Source organism: Vanessa atalanta, chromosome 1 (assembly GCF_905147765.1).
Source record: "Vanessa atalanta chromosome 1, ilVanAtal1.2, whole genome shotgun sequence".
NCBI classification, from domain to species: domain Eukaryota; kingdom Metazoa; phylum Arthropoda; class Insecta; order Lepidoptera; family Nymphalidae; genus Vanessa; species Vanessa atalanta.
The window spans coordinates 7,670,076-7,694,293 of record NC_061871.1 but is presented as its reverse complement, the minus strand read 5'-3'; the positions used below and the strand labels follow the sequence as shown (position 1 = coordinate 7,694,293).

The 24,218-nt window shown below is 31.2% G+C and overlaps 1 protein-coding gene and 3 non-coding genes across 4 annotated transcripts in view; 1 reads left to right on the top strand and 3 right to left on the bottom strand.

Annotated features, from left to right (window-relative positions):
- The window catches only part of LOC125065520 (galanin receptor type 3), a 60,814-nt gene that overhangs the window by 20,790 nt on the left and 15,806 nt on the right, over positions 1 to 24,218 (bottom strand). The window lies entirely within an intron of this gene.
- On the bottom strand, positions 1,803 to 1,874 carry Trnah-gug. The gene has a single exon. It is a non-coding gene; the product is annotated as a tRNA-His (tRNA).
- Trnah-gug lies at positions 13,670 to 13,741 on the bottom strand. Its single transcript has one exon. It is a non-coding gene; the product is annotated as a tRNA-His (tRNA).
- Positions 14,032 to 14,103, top strand: Trnah-gug. The gene has a single exon. It is a non-coding gene; the product is annotated as a tRNA-His (tRNA).

Sequence of the window (24,218 nt, the reverse complement as noted above, 5' to 3'; positions counted from 1 at the left end):
AATACAATGATATGTGTATGTAATATATCCTGCCTGGAAGTCAACAAGTAAACTTAAAAACTAATTCATTATAATTAAGAAATTCCTAAATCATAAACTTAAATACATAGACATAATGTAATACAAAATAGTTATGTTGATAATTAATAATTATGTAAAAGACTTAAAAATATGTATGGCTATATCAGGCTTGATGAATTTCACGCTTCATTTAGGTATTAATGATATTTTAATATGAGACATAAATTATTTCTGTTTGTCACTGTTTATATCAAAATTGACAATATTTTTGTGGATACACATAATTAACGTTATAAACCTGAAAGTAACTCTCTTTGTTATCTCTTCACGCTTAAACTGCTGAAGCGATTTAGATGAAGTTTTGTATGTTGATTGTTTGAGTTTCGGGAAAGTATTAATTTTCCTCTTTTTGTTTCAACCCGCGGGGCCTGAAAGTTTGGACGCTTTTATGTTTTATACATTTCGCGGGGTTAAAGCGCGGGTTCAGCTAGTTTATTAAAAATATACTATGGTCCTGTCATAAGCATTTAAACTTTGTTAAAAATATCCCGAATGAAGTGTCAGGGTTTGAATAAAATAGCTATTGTACAAATCATGACTGCACAGAATGCTACTAGCATTTCCTCGTTGAATTGCAATTCCGATTCTCTCGGCGAAAATGAACCAGCCCTGTCACCAGTGAAGCAACGAGGGCTGTTATGTCTTTTAGAAATGTTGTTGCATTTTTTTTTTAATATATTCTACTGTCATATGAGTGAGGCTCAAAAAAACTCCTACATTTCTGCGTGACTTAATGGTACAAAACATTTAACATCGAATTTGTAAAAAAAAACCTACGAATTTATGTACACTGTTAATTAAAAAGAAAATTCTACGCCGATTAATATTCAGGAGGCTTTCGTTTTGTTTCAATTATCCCCGGAAAGAGTAATCCATTAAAAAATTTATCATGTCCCTTTGAAAATTTCGTTTTTTGTATGCAATTAAAAACCGTATCTTTAGAAGTATTTAGTCGTGTATTCCTTGCGAGAGCATGTAGGATGGTTTATTTAATTAGAATCCAATTCGTGAGTCAATCAAGACGAGAGATTATCGCCGCAAGCCACTAATTAAGTCGAGCTGACTGTTATTGATACAAAACAAGATTAAGCATCGTTCTATATCCATATAAAGATGATTTTGAATATAGATATAAAAAAAATATTTAAAATATGGAATTTAGATAATTTCCTCGTCAAAATTGGATTATTTGATGGGCTATTTGAAAAACCAAAGAAAAACCAGCATTAGATAATAATAGCTAACGACTAAATGCTATAATGATTGCGTAAAATGAGAATCAAGAATGAAGCTGATAAACATATTCTTTTGAATTTTTATCGTAAAAATAGAGTTTTGGATTAATTATGTTAATGATTCAAATGATTTTGCAAATGATAATTTTCAAAATGTGAATGATAAACTCTTCATTTTCATATTTATAATTATGATAATTAATAAAGTCGCTAAATATTTAATAATCATTGTATGTTGCCACATAGGTACATTGATTTTAACATTATTCTTTTTACACATTTGTACAATTTATTATCAAACTATTACAAATAACATTTACGAATAATTCACGATGTAATACTAAAAATAAAATAAAATATAATGCATACTAATTTAAATCATATTTAAAACTAAATCCAAACTTTTTCACTATTTAATTTATATATGTATAAGGAAATAAAAAAGGAAGTTAAAAAATATATAGCACCGCCGTAACAGCTATTCGCTGCCGTGACCAGGATTCGAACCTGGGTTACTACGGCCACAACGTAGGGTCCTAACCACTAGACGATCACGGCTATCGGAGCTGGTGAATGTAATTACAAAAATTGTGGACCAATTGTAATTGAATACGTAACGGTATTTCTGTACTAACTGAGGGACGAATGAATGGGCAATATTTTTTTTAAACACAGAACATTATATAAATGGAAGTAATACTATTTAGCACTAGCTAAAAATATATTATAGGAGTAAGCCGACATATACTAGTTAATTCTATGTTATTTATAAAATTGTACTAAGCACATTTATTGAAGATATTTTTTAATATTTTTCAGAAACCCATATCCGTCATTTTAAATTATCATTAAAGAGTTTAGACTAGTTTATTAGAAATTATTTCATCGGAATTTTAAAATGAAAACTCAAAAGGTTGGTTTCCGATTCTTATATAATAATTATAACCAGGGTAATGTACGCTTAAGAGAAGCCCTCTCTTCTGATTATAATAATAAACATTCCATAACTTTAAAATTTAATTATATTATGAAAATATTTTTAATCAAATTGTGCTGCGATAAAGTATTTCATTAATATCGTATTTCATTTAGAATTCACGTAAATAAATTAAAAAGTTTTGAATACAATTTCCATTTAAATTCATACATCGTTTGCGTCACAGCCATTCAATTAATTGGTTTTATTTCATTGACAAGCTCGTGCATCACAATCAATCGTTTACGGGTATTTAACATGCAACAATATACAATTATCAGTTATATTTTTGACGACAAATTGTTACATTTGAAAAGTGATACATATATTTATTAATTTATTTATTTCGATTATCGATATCGACGTATCTAGTACAACTCTACAGCGCATACTGTACGACTCGTTTCATTTGAATTGTTCATTAACTTGTCGTGAGTAAAAAGTAGAGGACATTGATTGCTTTCGACGAAATTGGCTATTGCTATTGACAATTAAACATAAAATGTATATATAGGAATCGTGTTAAAATGTATAAAATTAACGATTGTAGCCTTAATTATTCAACGGTATATAAACTATTGATTAAAATGGACATAGTGACTTTTAGATTAGAAATAGGCATCCATATGGCTTTGATGATCAGGTCAGACTTTTGAGCTGTGGGTGTTGGTGCGTTTCCACTAAAATTGTTGTCAATTCCAAATTCGTATGTATCTGCAGCATACGCAAATGTCAGGCCCACTCAGTGTACGTTTGCTCCATATGCAACACAGAAAATGACAGCATTTGCAAACCAGATTTCCAAATTACGTTTTATTATTTTTGTGCCACGGGCTATCTATCCATTTATCAGTGCTACCTTTGCAATACCCATGTATGAGATCGCTAATATTTATTAAAGAAGTTAAGAACATAATATGAAAGTAACAATAAACCATATATATTCGAACTTGTATAAAAGCCACAAATATCACTAAAGTTCGAACATACTCGAAGCATTTCAATATTTCACTGACAAGGATCGATCGGTAACAAAAAGTTTTCTCTTTCAAAGTAAATGGAAAAATTATTGGTTTTTATAGCCTATGCATATTATATTTTCAAGAATAATAAATTTTGTGAACATATTGTGTGACAAGTTGACAGGCGACTATCACTCTATGTCATCCAGCGGTACGGGACCGCGCGAGCAAGAAAGCGGTAGTGACCGCGACTCAGACTAATAGCATAAAATAAATTAGTTGAAGGATAAGGAAACATGAAAAAAACAAACCCACATAAATGGTTTTAGTAAGAGTCTTCAATATTAATAATTTCGTTCGCGTCTATTAAGGCTTCATTTCAGACGTTACGCCATTGTTAAAGATAATAAAATGAATAGTTGAGTTATAAAGATTATACAGATTTTTTTTACAATACACGTTAGTAGTAATCTTAGTAATCCAAAACAATTATTATACAATCATTTCAATTATAATGTACCGATAATGGTTTTTATTATGTTCTTACAAATTTAACATTTCTCGATTTTACGTTTAACAATGCTAACATGCATTTTATAAATATTGCCACAATTTTGGTAAAAGGGTAAAAAAGCCTCAATAACAAGAATCAAAGCTCATAATCAAGAATAATAAATTGTATAAACAAAAATCATATAAATTGCCCTAGTAATACCACGTGTATTTCTAGAACTCGTGTTATTTGATTAATGATTAAGACTCTGTAATACTTAAAAAAACTGAAATGCTGACACAAAGTATAGGCGCTAAGAATTATGCAAATGAAACTCTTAATAACTACGGCAGGATATTGAGGACCTTCGTCTTAAAAGCCAGATAAAGCCCTGATGTTTTTTGCACTGAAATTACTTATGACTGCGAAAAAAGGGAAGAAATAGACTATGGAAAAATAAATTTTAAACGAGATAAATACAATATATCAAATATTGTTCTACGACTGCATATTTGCAACTTACGTATTAACTCCACCTAAGCAAAAAATCTACGAATTCGCCATTTAAAATAATATTTACTATTGCTATAATAACCTAACCTAAAATGCTCCGTTTCTTAGATATTGCGGGAAAATAACTATTGTAACGACAAAAAATTCCAAATTAAGTGGTCTTCGTATGTGCAGCACCTCCACCTTGTGCTTCGTTACAGCAGGTGTAAAATAAAAAAAGACATGGCATTGCTGTAGTCAATCGACTTTTGAAAGAGGTAAGCGTACTTTTCAATTTACATGTTATAAATGTATCACGGAATTATATCATAAATACTTCTGTTATACGTCTGTCTAATGCTCACTCACGTTCAATAGATTAATAATATGAACTTGTAACGATTTAGAATTATCAACGGTTAGTAAATGTTAATAATGGAAATCGTATGTAGAGGTTCATATGGTTTAGTAAGTGTAGAGAGATACCACCCACTCATAACACATTCTATCAGCAAACCGCGATACTTAATATTGTTGCGTTACAGTTAGAAGGGTGAGTGAGCCAATAATACTACAGGCCCATGGGACATAACAGTCCCAAGTTCTTAGTCCTCAAGGTTGGTGGCGTATTGGCGATGTAAGGAAAGGGTAATATTTCTTATAGCGTAAATGGACAGTCCGACTATGGACAGTGGTGACCACTTACCATCAATACTATCATGGACTGTCATATACAATGTAATAAATCATTTCAATAAATCATACCTTTTAAAACTAAGAAGTACATAAATTTCAATCCCGACGATAGGTTTAATTTTTAACCAACGTAGAACCAGAAAATTCCGAAACAAATTTTATAAAATGGAAGTGCTTCGATCAATATTCATTGGGTCCGTTTGTGTATGTGTAGTTTACTCGCACCAAAAGTAGAAGTAAAAACAATAAAAGTGTAATGGATGTGGACGAAAATACACTGCTTTCGATATCGAAGGGTGCTCGGAGTTCCTGATCAGACATCACTAAAGCAGATGAAATTTTGTTTAAAAGTCAAATAAATAAAATTGTTGCTGTTGTTATAATCCGAATAAAAATAATATTATATGGTAATTGCTTAATTGCTAAACATGTACTTTAACCGTGTTAATTTTAATATTTGAATGTGATTATCAATGTGTTTAATGTAATGGTATAGGTACACATTTGGGGTAGACGGTAAATTAAATGTAAATCGGTAGTTCAGTGTAATTCAAGTTCAGGGAAAGTTGGAGGGTTAATTTCCAGTGACACTGAAAGATTGGCTATTTCCGAAACACTTCAGTTCTACCGTCAACTTTCAGTGACATTCATATTTTCATCGCATGAAATGTTTCATTTTAATTATAGATTATATTTAGAGAATATTTTGTTCGTTTAAATATTGCTATTTTTGTTTCGATTTTATTTAAAACCAACCTACGTATAACTTTGTAGATTTAGCATACTAATTTTGTTTTAATTGGCTTGTGATTTTATCAATCCAACTAATCATTGTTATCTTTTATGGCTTCAGGCCATGTGCTGACGAACTCAAAACCCGGTTCTGGCCTTCATTTCCTTACTTAGGTCACTCATAAGGAAGATATTAAAAACATACTCAGAATATAAATTATCAGTATGTATGTTACAGGGGGAAAAAAAAGTTGAAAGGTCATCTGATGCATCGTTCAGGTTGGTAATGATATGCATTTTCCAGTTTGCATCGTTTATTTATGCAATCCGGACAGATATTGATTTGCAACAGAATACGAATTGTTAAATTAAATAGTTTTACTAATTACCCACATACTTTCAATACTGTAGAGCTATGACATGGTATACGCATTAAGTAACCAGTAACCGTATTTCAATTTCAAAGATTTCGCGAGTGAGATACTAAGAAAGTTCTTATAAAATAGAACTGTTCCTACGATTAGCATAATAATACTTGCTCATTTGACTGAATTAACTGTTCAATTTATCGTAACATATCATCAAGCTATGTGACGTGTCAATATTTTCATGATTTGACTTGGTTTAAAGGCGACAATATTTATTCGTTTTAAAGTACGATGTTGTAATTTTTTTATATATATTCATAACTAAGAATATTAATCCATGGTTTCGTTTTGTGGGAATTAAAACTTTAACCAAGAAAAGGAAGTTTTGTTCCTGAAGATTTTAAGGAATGATAAACTAAAAATATATATTTGTTTTTTAAGACATAACATACAATTTTTACCAAAATCAGCATATAGGTCTAATCACTATCAACAATCTTTTCATGGCATTAAGGAAGGAGTAGGTACACTCTTTTTCCAATCCACGTTTTACTAGAAGTCTGCCCGTATGACGCTTAAAAAAAACTGAGCTAAATCTTCTTACATTTAAAATCGATATAAGTATATTTTTAACTTGTCTGTTAAATTAGTAGTTACTTTTTTTGTTAATGATATATTTTCAAATTCACCTAACGACTTCTCAGTCTTTTGTGTGAAACGAGCTGTTCGACGAAGCCTATGTCTCACACATCTATGTATACACAGTCTTGTTTAATGCAAAATATTGTAGAAATCGCATATATATATTTTGCGCAAGTCGAGATCACGTAAGCCGGATTATTTAGATGAAGTTAGAAACTTAATCGCTTAAAAGACAAGTAACAATTACAGTGAACCATGACACAGACTGATGCTTGGAGACGGTAAAATATAAAGATAAATGATCTCCTACCGTAACTGCGCTCCGAGATGCTGTAGCAAGACAAATTATTTTACTCCTAGAGGATGAAAAACCGGTTCATGTTAGAGCTACTTAATATCACTGTTGTCAAAAAATCTAAGAGCTCTAAGAATTAAGATTGATCAGTGACAAGGTCTGAGTAATGTACAAGAAACTATCACGAAACTCTGAGGGTGTGATCATAATGTATATAGTACTAGTTATATGTCACTGTAGCGCTTTTTCGGCTTTCTATATTGAAAACAATATCAACCATCAAACGATATAGTAGCATTACTTACTTATTGATATACGTACTGCAGCGATATCGAGTCGAAAATTACATCTAAATAGTGTACAAAATCTTCTCTCTTAAATAAAATCAAAATCATTCAATAGTAGCATTACTTACTTATTGATTCTCAAATTAAACACTATCACCTCTTCGGAAAGGAAAATACCCTTACCTGAGAATAGCTGGCGAAAGAAACTCAGCGGGTTTTTTCGTCCATAACGATTTGAAACCTTTTTTGATTCAGTAGTTTAATTATTTGTAGATATTAATTAAAATTAACTAGTTTATTAATATTTTGACCACTAAACATAATTCGGTGACCGTTATCACTTCTATTTGGGTTCGGCACAATATGTTAACTGCGTGTAAAATATTTAGCGGAATTTTAGGAACCCGCCTGCCTCACACTTTATCTAGGGAATTATTTTACTTGGTTTATTCCACTCAACTAATGCGGATGGTTAAAATGTGTAGTCGATTGATGGATGCGCTTAAGAAAAAAAAAAACTTTAATCAGTTCTTACTACTTGTAACCCATGGCGGCTTACGATGGGCTAGCACGATTCAACTCGGTCGGAATTTACTAGTATACAAAGATATTAACAAAAAAAATGTTTTCCGGTGTTAAAGACGAGTGAGTCAACGACTTTGAGTTCATTTGATTTCTTTGATATATTTGATTGTTAGATAGACTTTCAAATCATTTTTCATTTTTTCTATCTAAGCGGGCTGAGTTACCGCAGTGTTAGTACATTAATTTACGTTGTAAGATCATACTAAAATCTTTTGATAAAAATGATCCGGTTCGGCTTGATTATCCGCTATTGTCAGACAGCACGTGTGAGCTTGACACAGTCGAGTGCACTCAACAAAGCGCAAAAGCACCGCTCTACTGACATCACTACCGATAACGCCAGAGGTGAACGTTACGTCACTCTCTCTAGATCTAACGTAAGTTACTACCTAATCGACATAAAATAACTAACAATCTAACCTTTTATTCCTCTATCTAGCATACATTTATAAATAGCGCTATTTTATCAAAAATATGTAAATTTATATTCAGGCTAATACACCGATCGTATCTCATCTCTTCGAATATCAGAAAATGAATTTCCGATATAAAATTATTTTTACGATTTTACATACTCGATGGGCCGTATTAAAAAGGAAAAACGTACTTAAGCAATATTTATGTATCTCTACTTATATGTAAAATACTAAGCATCAAAAATTAAAAATAGAATAGGAATTATTTACATAAGTCGATTATGCAAATGAATTATCTCAAAGCTTGCATTGTTTATGTATGGTATTTTTTTGTTTTTAATGTCGCATAGATTCTTGTTTCGTCTATTTCGGTTCTCTTTCTGCAGAGAAGTCATTCCGCATTTAGATTATTTTCTCTAAATATACCATATGCTTATAATTTTTAGGAATATCTTTTAATAAAAATTCCGGTCTTACGGCTTCTAAAATAAAGTCTAAAATATTACACAAAGCTACCCAAATTATGGTGAACATTTCTATTGTTAGCACGCGACCATTGTTGTAACAGTTTTAGCGAATTCTTATCAAACAACGGTCTCACTCAACTTGAGTGTTCATCTTGTACGTGACGGTGTAAACGACAGCTATATTTTATTTTGCACATTTTTTGAAGAAATGAGAACAAGCACATTGAGAATAATAATAGCATCATAATGTCAGTCGATACATTCCTTTTTTTATTATTACTTAATTTAGTTACAGTTATGAGCAACTGCCATACGGCCATTGTGCAATAATAATAGAAAGTGGTATATTAATGAATCAGAGGCACAAGGACTCGGAGCATAAGCATACATTGCTTTATCACTCCTTGATTCCCACGAAATATTTCCTGCTGCGGTTTGAGAATACACATCGCTGAATTTCGTCTGGGCTTACATCGAGATTACTTCATATAAAAATTTAAAAAACATACTAATATATACATATAATGAAGTTGTGTTAATCCGAATTAGAAGAGGGTTTTGCGAGTTTTATAAATAATATGTGCTCTATGCTTTTTTCTTTCACGACTTTAGTTTTTGTATCAGCTGAAGAAAGATCATTCTTCTCAAAATATTTATTTTTTCTTCGTTGTAGGTTATTGTGCAAGCCTACGTGAGTGTAACTTCCAACAACGGAAAACAACACTGAAGCACTCACTCATTATACATTATATCGACAAACAGTAATACTGATTATAGTTGTATTCCGGTTTGAAGGGTGAATGAGCCAGTGTAACTACAGGCACAAGAGACATAAATCTCAGTTTCCAACGTTGGTGGGGCATTGGCGATGTAAGAAATGGTTACTGGTTAATGGTTGATGATGATTGGTTAATGGTTTTTTACGTCACAAATGTCTATCTTCAGATGACAATGGCAGTGGTGATTCAACCCCAACGTCTAAGGGCATTGGTGATTAATTACATCAGATGGCCTATTTACCAGTCCGACTAACTATTCCATAAAAAATTTTGATCAGTCGATAAATACATAAGTAAAATATAGACCCGAATTGAGCATAAGATAAGATTCAGCATTATATTACCTGGACATAATCCTACAATCTTCGGTTAAGCACGTGTCACTGGACCTGGACTTTTCGTGAACTTTTTAAATTTATGTGGTTTATTGGGCATTTTTAATCCTTATTAATATACTTTAGATAGACTGTATTGTTTACTTTGACTCCGCGGTGTATTCTGGTTTTTCGTACTCCAGGAAGGTAGTTATCATTGAAAGCTGGCTGAAAGCCAAGACACACGGACTTACTGGCGCCTGCATAGATAATGTCTGATTTACTGCCTGAAACGGACATTAACGTAACAAGATTCGAAATTGTCTTAATTTGTAACAACCTACTGTCACCATTAATCAAAATTTTCCTCCGATCAAGTTTGTGAAATGTTGTTTAACAGACAGTGTTTTTTACCTTATTTAAACTATTGCTAATTATTTTAATACATCTTTCAAGAAGACGACTAGCTCGAAGTCCAGCGAAGATCTGCTGATGTTCAGTAATAAGATAAAATATGAAACGCCGAAATGTATAAAAGTAGAATGTAAAAAAGGCACGGGCAACTGTGAGGTGAGGATGAGGATTAAAATACGAAATGCATCAGCATACAATGTAGCGATGTTATTATAATTTTTAATTAATACCCTTTAAAGTATAACAAATACCATAAATAATATCTCTAACTTGATTAGTAATTATATATTATAGAAGTATTTTTTATGATTATATAATTGTATAATGTAACTTATACTGTGATATATTTCTAAAATTTCTGAATGAAATAGTTTTGTATAGACTTCCTACTTTAAAAAGGAATTTCGTGCAGTTCTAACCAGAACGGGCACTTTCTCATATATATATAACGAATATGAATAAAATTCCTACGCTCCGTAGCGCCTGTCGTACGGAATCTATGTTATCTCGGTATGTTTTGGTTATTCGTGAAGTATTACTTCGGAATTTTCTGCGAAGATTCTGAAAGCTGTTGTATATAGCCACAATAATAATGATAATAACATCGAACATATTAATACCACTATTACTGTAGCTGAGCGTGGCGTTACTCAGTATTTAAGTCCATCTTTTTGTCCATCTTTTTTTTATGTTATCGTATCGGTTACATAAAAAAAAGATGGCCCAGTGGTTAGAACGCGTGCATCTTAACCGATGATTTTGGGTTCAAACCCAGACAGGCACCACTGAAATTTCATGTGCTTAATTTGTGTTTATAATTCATCTCGTGCTCGGCGGTGAAGGAAAACATCGTGAGGAAACCTGCATGTGTCTAATTTCAACGAAATTCTGGCACATGTGTATTCCGCCAACCCGCATTGGAGCAGCGTGGTGGAATATGCTCCAAACTTTCTCCTCAAAGGGAGAGGAGCCCTTTATCCCAGCAGTGGGACATTTGCGGGCTGCTAATGTATCGGTTCGGAAAAACTGCCGGCGAAAGCTGGTTCCACAGAGTGGTTGTGCGAGGCAGAAAATGTCTTAAAAATCGCGCTGTTGTGGATATTCGAACATCTAGGTGGTGCGGGTGATATTTGGAATTTTGACGAGATGTCCGAAGGATCTATAGTCCGGTGTAACGGATCAATTACGTAGTTTGACAATTTCATTAGAATGGACGCCCTAGCAAGTTGATTAACGGGTGTATAGTTAAACACAGAAAAAGACTGTTTTTGTTTAACTATTCAATCCCAAAACAACATTTTTATTGAAAGTTTTTTATTTAGAAAAATTTAATTCAGTATAGAAGTGTTACACTTACTTATTGATAGTCAAAAATCTTCCACCGGTTCGGAAATAAACACCTCAGACCTGGAACGAAACGGAGAAAGAAACCTAGCGGCATTTTTTTTTTTTGGTCAATGACATATTTTACAATTAATATTTTCATCCAAATCTAAAATAAAATCGTAATCGTAAAAAAACTTGAAACAGCCTGGAGGCGATCATCTCATTCCCAAGGTGTGCAATTAACTAAGAAGTCATTAGTTTTGCAATATCATTTAGATCGTTCTTTAAAGATTCTTTAAAATTTTACCATTGAATATAATAGAACGTTTTGTGGGATCCCATTTTAAAAACGTATACGTAAGTATAACTCTATGTGATCGGGTACTTGAAGTAACAATTTTGGGAATAATCATTAAAGTTTTTTCGTACAAACATAACATTTAAAAAAAAATTAAAAGTATTGAGATTGATTAATAAAAGAAAATTAATAGATTCTTTAAATTGACATCTTAACGAATCCTTTGGGCCCAGGTTATAGATTGCAGAGATAGCCCTCTTCTCCAATACAAAAATGGTATTAATATCGGCGTTATATTAAAGTATAATTTCAAGAATAACAATTGGCACGGTGCAGTGACAGCGTTTAATTTATTTATCTTATCAGAGATATGTTACTTATCAATTATATTTAAATAAAGTAGTCTTTAAAATATCTTAAGTCGATTCAGAAATAATTGATAATTTAAAATAATCATTTCATGCCTTTTTATATTTTAATAATTTTATATATTGTGTGTATAAATTTACAAAACTTCTTTGTAATTAATAAAATACCATTCTTTTTTGCAATCAATAAAAGACATACAGATTGATTTCAGTATTTTTTGTTTGATTTACCCATCACAATAATGAGTAAGATGCCTTAGGGTTCTCGACATTTAGAGAAATATTTAAGTTATTTGATCACTTGTAACACGAAACGCTGATTAAAAGCGATGTGTATACTTTGATGTAAATGGATAAAATGTCTCCATAGTTGTTAATATAAGCGTTCCACAGGGTTTAGGTGTTATTTCATTTCTCTTCCTCATTTATATTAAATACATAATTATTCTGATAGATAATTAACGTGTAACGACTAAAAGTGTTATTACAGCAAGATTTCTAAAAATCAATGTATGTCATTTACGATGGTATTGTGAACAATATTATAGTGAAATGTTAATAAATGAGGTCCGCAGTATTAACGACTTACTGATAAAGTACAATAAACATGATGCATTAATTAACTTATTCCGAACGTAAATTATTTTAAAAACGAATACGTTTTTAAACGTTAAAATATAAAATTGGTAACGGATGTGAATACGGCTTATTTGGGCTATTTTAATGTATTTTTTGTAGTCTGGTTATATTTAAAAGAGTTCAGACATTCAATCGCTTCACGTATTAATTTTTTTTTGTTACTTATTTTAAAAAAGTAAATAAATGTAATTATACGATATAAAACCCTAAGTGTTAACGGGGATATGAAAATTATAATTGACTTGCATTACTGGTAATTTTTATTGTTAGACATATATTTACATTTTAGTGATATTACTAATGGACTTGCTTTTATATATAAGCTCCACATTCATTCAAATTAATTTAATACATCTGGATTTTATTGCCATAATAACTTTATTGCACGGTGAGAGATTATCATGAAAACACGTAAGGTAAATATCTCGTTATAGTTATGTTTTACGAGAACTTTTTTTTTGTTATTGTTTTATTGTATAATGCCATATCTATAGTACCTAGATAGACCGATAAAGTCAACCCTAAATGCCACTGGTGCCACCAATGGTAATCGATTGCACATTATCCACATTTGCAGTCGATTTACATTTTTGCTAGAAAGTCTCATGTACATTATAAAAAAATATTATTATATTTTTTACAAATAAATTTATATAAATATTGTTGTGCTAGCAGCTTTTTTCTCAGTTATATGGCCTCATTATTTTAGTTTTAAGTAACTATCAATAAGAACAATTGAGGAAATTTACATATTATATAAAAAATACTATAAAATGATATAGCTCCGCCATGATAGCTTCACACTGCCGTGACCAGGAGTCGAACCTGGGTTACTACGGCCACAACGTAGGGTCCTAACCACTAGACGATCACGGCTATCGGAGCTTGTAACAAAAATGTTCAAAACACAATTGCATTCATTTTACATTAATAAACGAAACAATTTAAAAGACATAAAACTTGACAGATTAAAAAGTCACGAGTGACTTTTAACTTTGATGGGGTTACATGTTTTGGCGATTAAAAAAAGAGAAATTTAGATGAAATTTGAGCGCTTTATGTTTCAATTATTTTTTTACAGTCGACGACGTGACCGCATCGAATCTTGAAATGAAACGGTCCGAAAGAGTTGGCACTTTTAGTAACTACATTCACCGGTTCCGATAGCCGTGATCGTCTAGTGGTTAGGACCCTACGTTGTGGCCGTAGTAACCCAGGTTCGAATCCTGGTCACGGCAGCTAAAAGCTGTCATGGCGGAACTCATTTTTTTAATTTATTTAAATTTAAGCATTTAAAGATATAGTTTAAATATATGTATACAATTTCAGGCGTTATCGTGTGATGTGCTTCAATGCCTGTATATTTTCACTGCAAACAACTAATTATCGAATACTACGAAGTACTGTCTCAGACTATCCCTTCTATCGAATGCCAACAATAACTTCACAAGAAACAACAATAAGTCAGGAAATGAAACAAGTGAGAACATATTGAAAGCGATAATTACTTTTCTGTTACCAATTTATTAAAAACATTTATAATTCGGATTTTTTTTTTATAAAAAAATGTGACCTGGATTGTTGCATTTTTTTTATATTATAGGGGGCAAACGATCAGGAGGCTCACCTGATGTAAAGTGATTACCACCGCCCATGGACATCTGCAACACCAGGGGGGTTACAGGTGCGTTGCCGGCCTTTAAGAAATAAGTACGCATGGTCACCATCACCCACATCACATGGACAGTGTAAGCAATTTTAACCACTTTTTACATCGATGTTGCGCCACCGATCTTGGGAACTAAGGTATTATGTTCCTTGTGCCTATAGCTACACTGGTTCCTTCACACTTTAAGCCGGAACACAACAATAAGTTTTGCTGATTGGTGGTAGAATATATGATGAGGTGGTAGGTGTACATACCCAAATGGGCTTGCACAAAGCCTTACCACATTATACAGGATTATCTTAATAAATTTTCATACAAATGTCAGAAATCCTTCTTTAAGAAATGGTATAAATTTAAAAGTCGTTTCTCCCCTGGTAGATCAAAGTTACCATTGAATTATAAACAATACGTGAATCTGAAGAATTTTTTGTTCAAATTTGCTACGGATGATTGGAAGACGTATATCACATAGTTGCAAACTTTTCTTTTGAAGATTAAGGGAAATAACTTTGAAGTCTCAATACGGAGAAAGCCTACGATCTCTTTAAAATTAATAATACTTGCCATCTATTGGATTTATAGCGCTGATCTACGCTAACAAGTCATTGTTTATGCGCTGATGTTTTGGCGCTAATACAATTAGGAGTATTATTAGTTTATAAGGATTACTTCTAACGAACACAATAAATAGCTTATATTGTAGGTTATTTTATTTCATGATTAATCTATTTAACGTTTTAGAAGCTGAATATATGTTTAGCACCAAATAGCAATGTTTACAATACAAGAGAAGCCTTACAAAGCAGCTGCGTGGATAATTAATCTTGGTTCTAAAACATTTATTGTAATGAATATTTTACAAAGTAGAAGAGATATTCATCAACGTTTGAGTTGCGAAGTTTTAAAAGAATTTCTGTAACTTTGAATCTTACTGAAGGTTTGCTTAATAAGCTATTTGAGTTTACTTGTATGAAATGATTTTAATGCGAATTACTTGTAAGGAAATAAAAAGTTATAAATTTAGGAGGTTACCAACACGATCATCGGGCACTGGACTTTCAGTCGAATACTACCCAACTTACTTAAGATTATTAATGTGAAATCCTGTATATGAAACTATCATCATTACATAGTATAAAACAAAGTCGCTTACCACTGTCTGTTTGTATGCTTAGATCTTTAAAATTACACAACGGATTTGGGTGCATTTTTTTTAATAGATAGAGGAAGGTTTATATGTATATTACATACACGATATAGTAGAGAAACACTGATAATTTTAGAGGTTTTTGAAATGATGTCGTAAATAAACATATTTTTGCGCTTACATTGTACGTACGCAAACGTTGGCTAAACCCTACGAGAGCGATCAAAATAATGTACTAAAGTACTATATACTTTAAAAAGGTCTTCAAAAAAGTCCGCGATGATATATGTTTATCTCTTAGAGATAGCCCACAAAAACCATTTTTCTCCGTTACTTTTTACGATAAATATTGACTTATTTTCGAAGCGATTTTAAGCAATACAGCATTATCCAATTAACTACCTAATATAGATCAATATGGCCGTTTACAGCATGTAATTTAAATTAATGTTTTCGAAGATATATACAGAATATTTAAAACGCAGGGACATAGCGATTTGTATTGACTAATGACTGAAAAACTGTGAACGTTGTAAGACATTCTGTAGTATATTTAGTAGGTATCAGCATTGCATCCGTGCCAAGCCCGGGCGGGTCGCTAGTTAGTGATAAAATCTAAATACATGGTGATTCTATGGAAAGTACGATGTAAGTATTAAAAGCGATATTATTGTTAGGAATGCTTATAAAATATAAATTTTACATTATTCTATCATAACTATAATTGATGGAGCTTTACTTAAATATGCGTTGGCATGACACCCATGGCGTGAAGTGTAGTCATGCAATCAATTTTCAATAACACAGGTAAAAACCCGATGATATAATTTTTAGGTTAATATATAAGATTACATTGATACATAATGAAAATTCTGTCCATATCTGTCCAAGATATTTTATTGATAGGTGCATGAGTGAATCAGCTGAAACTTGACTTTACTTCTAGTATAACTAATACTGAACAAGTTTCAAATGTTCGTGGTCATAATAGATAATAAAGTTACAAACAATGAACTTAGTAATAAGTACGCATACAGTGCAATATTAATGCAAAATTTACCAAAAGAGTAATGGTTAAAAGTAGCTAAATAATTTGATTAAGGTTAAAACCAAGCACCGGAAACTATGTATTGTTATATTTGTTATTTTATTTTTGTTTGAGTAACAATATTACAGCCGCTTTCGCACTTTAATCGCTCTACTTTTGAATGAACGTTAGAGTCCCGTTTAGTTTCCAGTTTTCCGTCTCGAGGGCGTTTTTCATTTTTACGTTATTATTAATTTTATAATTTTAATTCAATATATATTTAATTGGCAAACAAAGAACATTTCCCCCATTTTAATGTAAATTTTTTGTGCGATCAACGATTAACGTGTCAAAAAAAAGTTTTTTAAGTTATTTTTAACTTTACACTATCTATTCAATTTTAGATGCAGTTGTGCAAAATAATTAAAACTGCAATGTGTGTAGATCGAAATACGTGAGACCAAAACGAATTGTGGAATAACGAGAGCTTAGTAGGCAAATAGAATCAACGTGCTCTGAATATAGAGTAGAGAAATAGAGACTATAGTTTGTAGGGTAAGTTAGTCGTCATTCGCATGCTTCAAAGCATTATTCCGATTTTTATGTATATCTTCAATGATAATTTAGTTTAGTGGTCACTTTTGGCTGGTTTTCTGTTAAATTAGGGTTCAAATAGCGCTAACATTGTATAAGATGTACAATTTAATTAAATTCAAAATTAATCAAATATAGAAGTATTTCTTATAATCAAGATGAACTACAACTAATCTCGAAAATAAATTACTCTCATTTGAAAATATCTGATAAAAATAATACGGCGGGCTTATTCTTTGTCAAAATTTCTATTTTCTTTTTAATTTTCAGTATAATAAAGAAAAACCCTATAAAGATGTTTTGCGTTGTTCTTTTGATTCAACATTTTTTTTTTATAAACAATTATGTAATTGATTTTGTCCCTTTAAATAAAATTGTCTAGGAATCAGAATCCCCCGAGAGTTGAAGAAGTCTCTTATGAGGTCGTAGATAGTTTTCTTTTGGTAGCCGTTAAGAATATAAATGTTATATATTTAATAGTTAAATTAATGTATATGTTAAATTATGTTTTATTAATAAATTCTACAAAGTATTAGTAAGTAGAGTATTTATAAGTATAGTATCAGGCGCTTATAAGGTAACGTCAACCTCCTCTTTTGACGCAACGTTTGAATTTTTTTTATTTCGATTAATGTAAGTATTGTATGTATTTGATTTCAATTTAACTATTCGCAGTATTAATTAAACATAATTAGTCATTCTACATTATATTGTTTCAAAAGCAAATAATAAGTCTAACTAGTTATATATATTGAACTAATAATTTACCTATTATGTGTTTACTTTTGTTGACCTGTAAATGCATTAACTATTGCAAATAGTACTAGGATAGAAAAACGGGCTGACGTTGTCCTGCCTTTTATATAAAGTCTATTTTACTGGAGGAGAACTTTATATTGAAATAAAACACAGAAAAATATTTTAATCTCCATGAAATTGGACAGATTAAATTATGGCATAAATGTTTGAATATTATTTCGGGCATGGGGCTGACCGGACTGGCGCGTATATTTCATTGAGATTAAAGATATTTATATATATATATATATATATATATATATCTGTGTTTTATTTCAATTTCAAGTTCCTCGCCTCTAAAAATAACCTTTGTATGCGAATTATCATATAGATCAATTGCACGATTGAAGTTGTGATGTGCTATAGAGCTATCTAGTACCGAGTTATAAACAATGTATGTAGATAGTATGTGCTAACTTTCACGGTTATCCGTTAAGCGATGTCAAAATCGATTTATCTCAAATATGTACGTATATACAAAAATTTAATATTATATAACACAATTAGCAAATGCCGCCGAACATTAAAATGTTATGGGAACTCATCTGACTTTAAAAAAAAGCCGAGCAAGTGTAAAACAGATTAGCACACTGTGAATTGCGTACCGGACAGATAGACAAACAGACATTTATGTCACAATAAATTTACGGTTTGCGGATGTTTCCTATACTTGGAATTGCTTCTTGCAAATTTCATGATTATATTTATTACACATTATATTCGGGACTTATAGGTTTTTGTGTCGTGTATGTAGTAGTGCTGTTGGCCCTACTCGCCTTTACAGCGTCACCGAACGTTGGGGCGAGTACTAGACTCAGCCTTGAAATTGAGCCCTTTCCAGCTCAAGAATGACGTTCGTCCTGAGGGTGTATCCTATGAGATCGCACCTCGGCTTAAAACATAGTCGGGGCCCTTTGCGACATAATCGGCCATATCTTTTGATTGCATCGACTTGGATATTAATTTTTTTCATAGCTCCAAAGAACCAGAAACCTCAGTATTTGGTTATAATATCAACATTATATATACTTCTACGCGTTCCTGAGAAAAAGGTTTTTCGGACAGACAGACTGACGGACAACGAAATGATCTTATAAGAATTCCTTTTTCCTTTTAAAGGAACGAAACTCTGAAAAGGTTAAAAATCTCGATAGTTTTAATTTACTCCACATTGCAAGAATTTTGCACATCTAATCCATAATATGTTAAAAATGAAACAACAATCACTTAAGCTTATAACGCACCCTCGTTGTAAAACCGTCGGTGGGGATTACATGTGCTGAGCGGGCGATTTATGAATGAAAAATGACTTTAGCAATTGTAAAATTTCAAACGTAATCGGCTTTGTTTAAAGATGTGTCTTTACGAAATGCTAGAGAATTTACCCCTTAAAAAATTTACGTATTTACATAATGTTAGTAATGTCTCTAAGAATCGGTATTACAGTATTATACTTTTGACACACATCAATTTAGGTATAATTTCTTATCCGTAGCACGAATGATCGAATAAACTCTTTTATCTACGCAACTTAAGGCAAGTATTTGATATAAAATTCTTCGAGAAAGATAAATTGAGTCAATGTTTACGCTTCAAGTTCAATTTTACACGTGCCTGAGCAATGATCTAGGCTACACGTCGTAACGCCTCGTCATGTAAGATTTATGTTTCTGAAGCAAATGATATGCTCGTCATTAATTTTTTTGCTTAAATTACTTGAATTGACAATATATTATTTAAAATAATAAAATGTAAACGCCATTAAAATATTGCTGGAATATTTAAGCAATTGTATGAAAAAAATATGTTAGTTAAATTTTATATGCTTGTATTTAAAATTTCATAAAAAAAATTAATCAGATATGGAACTGCAGTCATATTTTAAAGTAAATAACATGTTTTCCATGCATTCGTAAGTAGACAATTATTTTTCACTTAACAAAAAATAGGACAAATGAGAAATAGCTTTGTTTGAATTTTATAATTAAAGTTGAACATAGAACATGCAAAAAAATCACACTTAGCATAAACTCACACAAAGAGCTGACGAAATTTGGTTACTCTCTCTGTGCTATATCTATGAACTTTGCTTTAACATAAAACGACTTGTTTATTACGAAGAAAAGTTTGCATTTTAAGTTCAACACTAGAATTCATAGAGTTTTGGTTCCGCGAACAAATGTGCAAAATTCAAATATGTCCCTGTTATTACTATTCACAAACATGATATGCAATATTAATTCGTATTATATGGGAGTAGGATTGAAACTGGTATAACAATTTCAATTTAAATGACAAAAAAGAATCTATACATGTATTTGATAACAATAATATCTAAATAAGTAATTATAAAACCATCGAAGGAATTTACCAAATCGATATCCAACCAATTATATAGTATATATTTATAATTAATATAATTATACAAAGTACTACGCTCCGGTATACTTTGCTTAGATTTTATTGTTTTAGTGAGCAATTTCGCAAGTTGCATCGACCTTTTAAAAAAGTCTCATTTTCTAAATTTTTAAACAGAAAACGAGAAAGAAATGTATAAATTGATAACATTTAATGGCTTAAAGACTGCTTTAAATTGATTTTATTTTTGTGAGAAAATGGGAACCTTTATTATTTCAACTAAGCAGCTTAGCGATCCAACGCGTCGAAACGAGAAAGTACCCTCGTATTGAGTGAATAATTTCGTTTATTTTCACGCTTAGATACAAACAAAATAGAACGAGATCTGTTTTTCTAAGTGGCCTGCATCTGAGATATAAAAATTCTGTGAACCTAATACATTAAAATGTAAGTATTTTGCTTACCTTTTTCATTGTTATTTAGAATATTCAAATTGTTATACTCACAGACCTGATAACTACCTACATCGCGACTCAAATTTAAACTAAACATTTCACAACCACATTTTTAGGATGTTATTGTTATATAATTCTGGCATAGTTTAAAGGAAAACTCCATGAGTTTTCGATTTCGATCTAAATGATTTGATTTGAGTCGAGATGGCCCAGTGGTTAGAACGCGTGCATCTTAACCGATGATCTTCACCACTGAATTTTCATGAGCTTGAAGTAAAACATCGTGAGGAAACCTGCATGTGTCTAATTTCAACGAAATTCTGCCACATGTGTATTCCACCATCCCGCATTGGAGCAGCGTGGTGGAATATGTTCCAAACCTTCTCCTCAAGGGAGAGGAGGCCTTTAGCCGAGCAGTGGGAAATTTACAGGCTGCTAATACAATAAAAAAATTATTGTTATATAGCTTTCGGTGACATCGTGTATATATAACTAAAATATACTAACATAGATTATGAGTTACAAAGCTCCATAAATTAATAATATTGAATAAATTTCTCTAAATTCATTTTCTGAAGGAGTTAATTGGGAGATAAAAAATTGTATATAAGTACGTCATTTTTGAAGCTATATAATTATGAGCAATACTTTTTGATAAGCACAATACAAATGTCAAAAAAGAGTAAAACTTAGCAGAAAAGTTTGTAATTTTTTTTCAATTTGAAAATTGGCGTTTAGATTTCTATTTATATATGTTGTGTGTTGTATTTAAAAATATTGTATATATAAGTATTTCTGTCGACTATTTGGATATATAAGTAGACTTAATTAATAAATATTTTGTTTGCTTAAAATCTTCGCTAGCAATAATTAGGTTAGCCTTATAAAATAACTACAGGTTCGAACCATTCATCGAGGAAGGTTCTAGGTTATATAATATGGACTAGAAAATTGATACCTTTTGAGAGCTTTAGTTGCGAACGCTGCATAAACGGTTAAAGTTACGCAATAATCATGTATGACAGAATTTTCCCTCTTAAAAAGTTCTAAAAAATAGTCCGCGGAGGCACATTTCTTATGTTCTAAATTTATTCGAAAGTAATGCGTTATTTGCGAAGTTGTATTCATAAATATGGTATAATTTTTAATGTAAATATGTAATTAATCACATTATTAAAGGATTTCATTTAAAAATAAATTGCCCGTACATCATCAGATTTCATTGACTATCTTTGGAGTTATCACAGTTTTAAAATATTTCCGCAGCAAATATAACATAATATATTGAAAAACAGGTAGATTACTTAGTTTACAGATGATTTTGTAGATTAAATACATAACGAGAAAAAAAATTAAAAATAAAAAAAAATTAAAAAAATATATCGACTACCGATATCTACATTTCAACATCAAATAATCGGTATCGTAGAAAAAAAATTAGTAATAAATATGGTCATTTCGAAATAATAATTTCGATATATCAATATTTCATCAACAGATCTATCACTATCACTCTCAGTTATGCGAGATAGCATGCCGCGCGGCTCGGACGCGTGGTTTGCTCCCTACGGAACGTTTGTGTTCGCCGAATTGCATTCTTTATAGTTTTGCGCTCTTTTTTTTAAATTATTTTTAGCAAAGACCTACGGTACGGTAGTGATCAGCGAACGGCTTTTGTTTTTATTTAAAAATATTACTTACTTAATCTTTACTTAAAAATATCCTGATAGTCCTGACTGACTGATGCATCATCCCCGTCGACTATCAGCGTAAACTATTAAAGTTACGGCTATGTAATTTCGTGAGTAGGGTATTTTTATTGAGTACATACTCACTAAGGAAGGAATTTTGGAAATTATTCTACTAATTGATAATTTGCATGAAAGTCGGTCATTTTCTAATTTACACACATGATACTTTATTTTTGGGGTACTGATAAAAATGAGTAGATACGAATTTAAGCTTTTCTAAATATTCTACCCTAAAGGGTGAAATACACACAAAGAAAGCTGGCTGTAAATATAATTTAGAAATTATGGGAAAAAGGCTTTTGTTTTTAACTGCACTTTGAATTTAAAATTATTTTATTACACTGTCTTAATTTTAAATGGTCTAATAAAAACTGTGATTTCATTCAACAATTTTCTGGCAATACAATATCAATATTTTGCTAATCCTACCAAATATTTAAGATAATATACATACATACATACATTGTTGATCTAAAAGACCTCTGTAGACCTAAGCAATCTATACTCTATTCCAAAGATAAAAGGTGAAAAGCCTAAATAATAAACAACATTTAACAGCAAATTGACGCGATATCATTGTTCGAGAGCTTAATCTATGATGTTCATCGAATGTGCATCGAATTTTCGAAGGTAAAATTAAAGTGAATATAAGTAGTTAAGTGAAATAGTGTTGTGTTATGAGTAAAGATATATTAATCGTAAACATTTTGCAGTGCATAATATAGCTGAGTTATAAGCAAATCGCACCAAATTTGTAAATTAAAGATTTGTTTTTCTTTTTTCCTACTCCCATTGGAACAGGCTATAGTACAATCAATTCAAGTCGTGTAATACGGTAACACCTTTCAGGTTTAGCATCCGATTACAGATAGGAAATTATAAATCAACGAAACATGTTCATGCACTTACATTCTTTCGGATCCATCATTCGAAAGTACCTTTCACAGTATTTCCAACAACATCCGTCATTGTCCGATGTTAGACCAGTGTTAATAATACTGTTAATCCTCTAAAAATTGTTCGCTGTATAATTTCTAATCAGTTTGTTTCATAATTGTCGATTATATATACATATACTTTAATTATTCAAAAGTTATGTAATATCGCCCTAACTACAAGGAACTGGATATATATATATATATATATATATATATATATATATCAATAAGTAATTTTATGTAACAAAAACAATCATAATTGTTGATTATATCACTGAGTTCGACTACCAAAGCTAAAAAAAACTACATTCGACAACAATACAAATCGAAATAAAAGGGGCAATCTTTATCAGATCGCAAGAGATTCGTTCAGTTTGAATGTATTCGGATGCAAATGTGCCACTCACGAAAGGACAACATTTTCGTATAGGCTGAAGTGCTCAATTTATATATCTCGTAACAATTTCGATGGATGTAGAATTATAAAGGAACATTCCTTTATATGTTTTAAATATCACTTTTATGTATATCCAATAGAATTTGGTGAGTGTATATGAAAAACCAACTTTTCAGATATTAAAACATCCCTTTACATTAATTTTAGTATTGCAATATG